This window comes from Loxodonta africana, unplaced genomic scaffold (assembly GCF_030014295.1).
Source record: "Loxodonta africana isolate mLoxAfr1 unplaced genomic scaffold, mLoxAfr1.hap2 scaffold_410, whole genome shotgun sequence".
NCBI classification, from domain to species: domain Eukaryota; kingdom Metazoa; phylum Chordata; class Mammalia; order Proboscidea; family Elephantidae; genus Loxodonta; species Loxodonta africana.
The window spans coordinates 57501-65000 of NW_026975125.1; positions in this window are offsets into that span (position 1 = coordinate 57501).

Sequence of the window (7500 nt, forward strand, 5' to 3'; positions counted from 1 at the left end):
CGAGGGGCAGCGGCTGGGGGATCCGGCACCCCCAAGGCACCCTCGGAGATGACTAGAGAAGACTTTCTTCACCGAAGACGGGCCGTCCCCACCCATCGCCCCCCACGTTGGGCCCCCGCCAGGCGCCCGAGGGCGCCCCGGGGATGGGCGGGGGGGGGCCTGCGGTATTGGTAAGCACCAGCGGGGGGGTTAAGGCACAGTGGGCCTCTGCGGCCGGGAACGGAGCCTGCCGCCTCGTGCTCACGGCGGCTCTGCCTCACCCGGGGACGGCGCGTGCTCCCGGCTCCGTGCTGCGTCCACCCTCCACTCGGGCGAGGAGGGAACGGGTGGGGCACCGCAGCGGCGACCGAGGGCCTCGGAAAGTCACGCCTTTTGAGTCGTCCGTTTTTTTTTTTTTTCCGTTTCTCTTTTAAAGCTTCTCCGCCTCATCCCGCCTCACCGGAGCCAGGCTCCGGCGAGCGCGCGGGGCCTCGCGGGTACGCGCCGCGCACACCCGAGGCTTGCCTGGGCACCTAAAGCCCAACACACCCCCCGGTCTCCCTCTGTAGAGGGGTCCGCGCTCTAGGGCGGCCCGCGGGGGGGAGGAGGTACGACAGAGCCTAACAACGGACCGCCGGGGCCCAGCCGCGGCTACGCAGCCTGGGCCCCCACCTCGCAAGGGCGACTTCCCTCGGCACCGGCGGAAGCAACACGCGGGCCCTCCTCCTTCCGCTCTCGCTTGCCTCACGCGGGTCTCGGCAGGCACCGGGGCGGGCACGCACGCGCGCACCCCTCTCTCACCCCCGCCTTCTCGGGATCAGGCACGGCACCCTCCCGCGAGGCGTGCGTGCTCTAAAGGTCTTACCCCGCTCGACCCCCCTTCTTTTTTTTTTTTTTTTTCTCCACATCCTTTCTCTCCCTCTCGGCCGCACTCCTGTTTTTTATTTCTCTCGGCTCGAGGGGCGCACGCCCACACGCGTGAGCGGTGACCGGAAGGGTGGGCTGGGAACGGGGAAACGGCACCGCCACCCGGCCTCAGGCACCTGAGGGACGGCCTGGAGCGTTCCAGGGGCACCGCCAAAGGGCCACTCGAGGCGCACCGGCACCACCTGGGTGGGGCGCGCGGGTGCGTCGGACCAGAGAGCCCCCCCGCCGCGGGGGGCGGGGGAGGGCCCAACGCGAGGCAGAACACCAGGGCCACGAGCAGAGGCTGTCCTGCTCGGTCTCAGGACCCCGCCACCGCCGACGCTGGCCGCGAGGCCGCGAACGAGGGCAGATGAGCGAGGTCGGGCCGGATTCCGTGCCCCTGCCCCTCTGCGCACCACCGGCGGGTGGGGAGGAGGAGCGAGGGGCCCGCGCGCTGAGCGAGAAGAGCGGTCCCATTCGCCACGAATGTCCGTCCCTCGTCTTGGCGCGGCTCGGACCCGGCCCGGGAGAGCACGACAACACCACATCGATCGGGTCAGCCCAGGCACAAGCGAGGAGGAGAAGACCCCCCGCCTAAGGCTGCCAGGAGGCGGGCGAGGACAGCCCCGGAGAGGACCCGCTTCCTGCCTCGCCCGCCCCGGCTGCGGAAAGGTGGCCGCGAGGACCCCGCACACGGAGAACGCCTGACACGCGAGGCACGTGGGCCTGGGGGAGGGGGAGCGGGGCACACTCTGGCGAGCACCGCGGCCACCGCGGGTGCCTGCGACAAGGGGCACGCGGGTCAGAGGGCCCGCGGCGCCCGTGCCACGCCGCCCTCGGGCACTGGAGACCGGGGGGAGGCACCGCGGCTGGACATCTGGACGCGCGAGAGCCGGCGCACGGGCCCCAGGCGGGCGGCTCAAGCGGGGAGGAGCGGGGGAGGGCGTGGGCCGTCGGTGGACCGGCGTCTACGGACCCGTCCAGGTTTCCCATCTGCTCAGCGGGTGTCACCCAGCGAGGAGAGCGTGTCAGCACCAATCTGGTGGCCCAAATCGCCCGTTTTGGGCGAGAGAAAAGCCACGCCCCGCGGCGGGAGGGGCCCGCTCCCCACGGCGAGCCCCCGGAACTGCGGCCCGGCCATCGGTCCGTAGCGCGACCCCATGGCCCCCAGCGCCCCGCCCCCCCCCCGGAGCTCCCGGGATCCTCTGGTCGACCCGCGGGACGGGGTGACGGAGCTGGCCGGGGCCGCGCGGGCGCCCAGAGCCAGCCGCCTGCGCTGCGGCCAACGCGGGCCGGTCGGGGAACCCTCGGAGGGGGGACTTGGAAAAAATTCTCGGGCGGCGGGGCCCCTCCGAAGGTCCGGGCCCCGCGCGGGTCCGTGGCCGGGCCGGGGCGGGCCGGGGGCGGCAACCTCGGCCCGGGGACCCCCGGAGCGGGACTTTGAAAAAATTCTCCGACGGTCCGGACCCCACGCGGGACCGCGCCCGGGCCCGGGGCGCCCTCCGCGGGCCACCCCGGACCTACGCCGGAGGCCCCGGTGACGACCGGGCCGCGCGAAGGAAGGCGCGCGAACGGCCGGGGCGTGCCTTGTCCCGTTCTTCTGCCTGCGCCGTCTCGGTGCGGCCCGGTTCGGTCCAGCGCCGTCTAAAACACGGCACCCGGGAGCGCGGCGGCGGCGGCGGCGGCGGCGGCGGCGGCGGCGACGGCCACCGCCTCGGCCACATGAAGCTGCGGGCCCAATTCCGGAACGTGGCTCTGGCGCCGGCGCCCCACCGTGGCCGGGACGATCCCGCCGACGCCGCCGGCGTCCCGAGACGTCGCCTCGGCCAGCGCGGCCACAGCGCCTCCCATGTCGCCGGCGCCGGAGCTCCGGAGGAAAACGATGTCAAAGCGGCCGCCAGGTGGCGGCCGACAACCGGCGCGGGCGACAGCGGGACGGATCCGGATCGGCGGCCGGCGAGGGCGCGTCGCCGGGCGGCCGGACACCCGGTCCCGTCCCGGCTCCCCCCCCGCCCCCCTCCCCCGCCTCCCAGCGCCGCCGCCGAACACGTTTCTCGGCGCGGGGCGGCCGGAAGGCGTTGGGGCCGGCCACGGCGCGGGGTCGGTTGGGCCAAGGGGATCCACCCGGCCGGGCCCTTTCCCGCCTCGGCCAGGACGATCCTGCCGACGCCGCCGCCGGCGTCCGGGAACGTCGCCTCGGCCAGCGCGGCCACATCGCCTCCCGCGCGTGTCGCCGGCGCCGGAGCTCCGGGGGAAGACGATATCAAAGCGGCCGCCAGGTGGCGGCCGACAACCGGCGCGGAGTGCAGCGGGACGGATCCGGATCGGCGGCCGGCGAGGGCGCGTCGCCGGGCGGCCGGACGCCCGGCCCCGTCCCGGCTCCCCCCCGCCCCCCTCCCCCGCCTCCCAGCGCCGCCGCCGAACACGTTTCTCGGCGCGGGGCGGTCGGAAGACGGTGGGGCCGGCCACAGCGCGGGGTCGGTTGGGCCAAGGGGATCCGCCCGGCCGGGCCCTCCTCAGGTTCCGGAGGTGTGAGCAGGCTGTGTGGCTGGCTGCTTCTCCCTGACGGAACAGCAGTGGAACGACGGTACCAGCCCACTGCAGCAGCCGCTCTGGGAATGGTGCCTGAGGGCTCCCCGCGGGGCAGGGCCGGTAAACCCTCTCTGCCCCTGAAAGGTCTCTTCCTGCCGCTGCCCCTCAGTGCGTCGTCTAAGCCCGCCTTCGACGGTCAGGACTCCCCGCTCGTCGCAGACATACTCGTTCGCTTGTGTTTCCGGGTCTTTGTCGTCAAGAGAGCTAGGCGGAAGCGTCAGCCTATTCCACCACCTTGGCCCCATCTCCCAAAGTTCCGATCCAAGGGGGTCCGGCCCAGCCGGGCCATTTCGCCCCTCAGCCAGGAAGATCCCGTCTACCCCGCTGGAGCCCTGGAGCACCATGCCGGCCAGCCGGCGTGTCCCACTCGGGGGGGGCCCTGGGAGGGAGGGAGGGAGGGAGGGAGGGAGGGAGGGAGGGAGGGAGGGAGGGAGGGAGGGAGGGAGGACCCCGGGAGGACGCCGGGAGCCAGGCCGGGCTCGAGGAGACGGAGCGAAGGCCCCGGGCCGCCGTGGCCAGCGCGCGCCCGCCGGGACCGCTTCCCATCCCGTCGGCGCCGCAGAGCTCCGGAGGGGGACAGTATCGAAGCGGCCGCCGGGTGACGGCCGACGACCGGAGCGAAGGGCGGCGGGGGGGTGGAACCGGGTCCACCTGGGCCCCGGCCGGGGCTCGAGGGTGGCAGAGGGGACAGACTCCCCCGGGCCGCCGGGGAAACCTCTCGGGAGCGTCATGGGGCGCGCGCGCGCGCTCGCCCCCGAAAGGGCCGAACGGGGGGGGGCGCCCGAGGGGATGAGCGTCCACCGGGGGCGGGAGGGAGAAGAGAGCACGTCCCAAGCGTCGGACGGGCAGGTGTTCTCCGATCCGTATCCTTTGGACGGACGCGACAAACGGGACGGGATGAGACCGCCAGTCCCCGAAGTTTTCCTCCTCGTTCTTTGAGTGCCCGCGTGGCGCAGCAGGCAGACCGGGAGACGTTTTCCGCCGTCGTCCCTGTCGCCGAGCCAACGGTACGCGTGAGGCGGGTTGAACGGGCAAATTGCGTCGGGAGGGAGGGAGGGAGGGAGGGAGGGAGGGAGGGAGGGAGCCGTGCGTTTGCCGGCATCCGCGTCGCAAAAGAAAACCACGGCCGCCACCGAGAGCGTTCTTCCTCATCGCTTTCCATCCTCCCGCGACGCGGGCGGGCAAACGGGGGGCGGGGGGGAGGCCGGGAACGCCTTCCCAAAGCCGGTACGGACCGGCTCTGGGCCCCCCGGTCCGACTGGGGAGACATCTCACCGAGGGAGGCCCTCGAGGCTCTCGGGAGCGAGGCCGGACTTAGTGAGGTCCAGCGGAGGCGCGGCGGGCCAGCCGCGAACGCCCGCCCAGAGGCCCTCGGGCGGCTCGGCCCGAGCGAGTGCTCTCCGGGCTCGCGCGGGCGGACTCGGGAAGGTGGCGTCTCCGGGGCGGGGGGGGGGAGGGAGAGGGGTGAGTCGGCGTCTCGAGCATCGAGAGATCTCCGGCGGCTCCCGAATGCGGGCGGGCGGGCGGGCGGGCGGGCGTGTGTGCGTGAGTCGTGGGGGTGGGGGGTGGAGTGCCGGAGGGGGGTTGGGGGGTGGGAGGCCGAGAGCGGGGCGGTGGGGGGGTCGGAGGGTGGGGGCGGTGGGGGACCACGCGCCTCGGGCCCGGGGGGTGGGGTGCTGAGGTGGGCGGGGAGTTGGCAAACGTTCCGGGTGGCCTGGTGCGTGTGCGCGCGTGCCTGCGCGCGTGCGTGCGTCCGTTCGCGCGCGCGTCCCGGTGTGCGTGCCTGTGCGCGCGCGCGTCTGTGCGGGGGCGCGTCTTTGCGGGGGCGTGTGCGCGCGTGTCCGGGCGTGTGTGCCTGCGTGTGCGCGCGTGACTGCGGGCGTGCGCGTGCGCGTCTGCGGGCGTGCCCGTGTGCGTGCCCGCCTGCGTCTGTGGGGGCGCCTGCGCACGTGAGCGCGGGTCTGTGCGTGCGTCTGTGTGTGCGTCTGTGCGTGTCTGTATGGGTTTGAGTGCGCGTCTGCACGTGAGCGCGTGTCTGAGCGTGTGCGCCTGTGCCTGCGCCCGCGCGCGCCTGTGCCTGCGGGAGCGCGCGCGCGCTCAGGCGGACGGGCAGCCCCCCGTCGTCGCCCTCGGTCCGCCGAACGGGCGCCCCCTTGGCCGGATGGAGAGGCTTTTCTCCGCGCCCACGAGGGGAATCGCAACGGGAACCGTAAGGCCGCACGCCGGCGGCGCTAGCGCCGCCTGCCGACGAGGGCCGCCGCCGCCGATCCCCCCCCCCGGCCCGACCCCCAGCCCCCCAACTCGGCCCGCGGTGAGGGCCGGGGCCGTATTCGGCTGGAGGGGGGGGACGGTAAGGCCGAGGGCAGCGTCGCCGTTCCCGCGTTGCACGCGTCGCCGTGCCGCGAGCGTCTCCCGGGAAGCCAGAGGAGCGAGGTGTGTGAAGCCCGTGCCGCGCGCGCGCGGACCCGACCGGGGTGTTCCGGGACGACCGACCGACCGACCGACCGGCCGACCGGCCGACCGGCCGGCCGACCGGCCGACCGTCGTCGTGGAAAGCTCACGGCGGACTGGACATCTGACGGGCCCCTCCCTGTCCGAGCCGACCTCCCGAGGTACGTAGGAGGGGAAGGGTACGGTAGGCTGGTTCGGCTGGAAGCCATCCCACCCCCGGGAGGCGTCGATCGACGGGGAGGCGGGACCGGGAAGGCACCGGTTTCCAATCGGACGATGGCTGAACCTTGGGCGACGGGTACGCGGACTCCTCCGTCTTCGCCCGAGTTCGCGACTCTCTGCGGGGGGAGCTTTCCGGGAAGCGGGTGACGGGCGCGCGTGCCGTCGTCCCGTGAAGGCGCGCTACTACCAAGAGGCTCCGAACGCGGGCCGTCCTCGGGGGGCGGTTTATTTTTTCTCAGTCGGGGGGGACCCCCGCCACAGGGAGAGAAACACCCGAGTTGGAACGGTGCTCGGGTGGGGAGTAGGGCGTGGCGGTGAAGACTGACGTTCGTCATCGTCGTCGTTTCCGTTTAGATAGAGAACTGACTGCGGCGCCGCTGCCGTCGCGTGCCGTCGAGCGGCTCGGGACTCGGAGCGGCCCTAGGGGAGAGAGTCGAGCCGCCCCACGGGCTTCCCAAGGAGGAGCCGGCGGATCCGAACCGCCGACGATCTCGGTCGGCAGCCGAGCTCCGAGCCGCCGCCGCCGCGCCGCCGGGGCTCCGTCTTTGCACTCGGTCTCCGGTACGCGGCGAGTTGGTTTCGCCCGAGGGGCGGAACGGCTCTCGAAGAGGAAAACCCGGTTTCAGAAAAGGAAGGAGACAGGCAGAGGGAGGGGGAGGGGGAGGGGGTGGGCGGGAGGGGTGGGGGAGGGGAGGGGGATGGGGGCAGGGGAGGCGAGGGGGAGGGGAGGGGGAGGGGTGCGGGAGGGGAGGCGGTGGGGGGAGGGACGGGGAGGGGGAGGGGGGAGGGGAGGGGAGACGAGGGGAGGGGAGGGGGAGGGGGACGGGGGAGGGGGGAGGGACGGGAGGGGGAGGGGGAGGGGAGGGGAGGGGAGGGGAGGGGGAGACAGGCATACCTGGACGCCGAGCCAGCCCGGTGACGGCGTTAGGTAGAAGAAGGACGGTAGGCGCCCACGCGCTCACGCCCGTGGCTGCAGATACGGACACGCAGGCGCGTGCACGCGCCCGTGCGCGGGCGGGCGGTACGCACGTGCCTGCCCGTGCGTACCCGCGCGGGTACACGCGCGTAGGCGGGGGCGCGCCCACACGGGCGCGTCCGTGCGCGTGCGTACGCCTAGGGGTGTGCACGCGCGGGCGCCCGCCTCTACGTACCTGCCCGAGGGCGCGCGCGCGCGCGCCCGCGCCTGCACGCGCCTGCACCTTCGCACGGGCACCTGCGCGCGGACCTGCCCGCGCCCCCGCCTCTGCGTGGGATCGGCGAGAGCCGAAAGCGGTACCGCCGCCGCCGCGTTTTCAAGACCCTTTGGCTCACGCGCCCCCCCACCCCCTTCCGGCCACCTTCGGGGGGAAA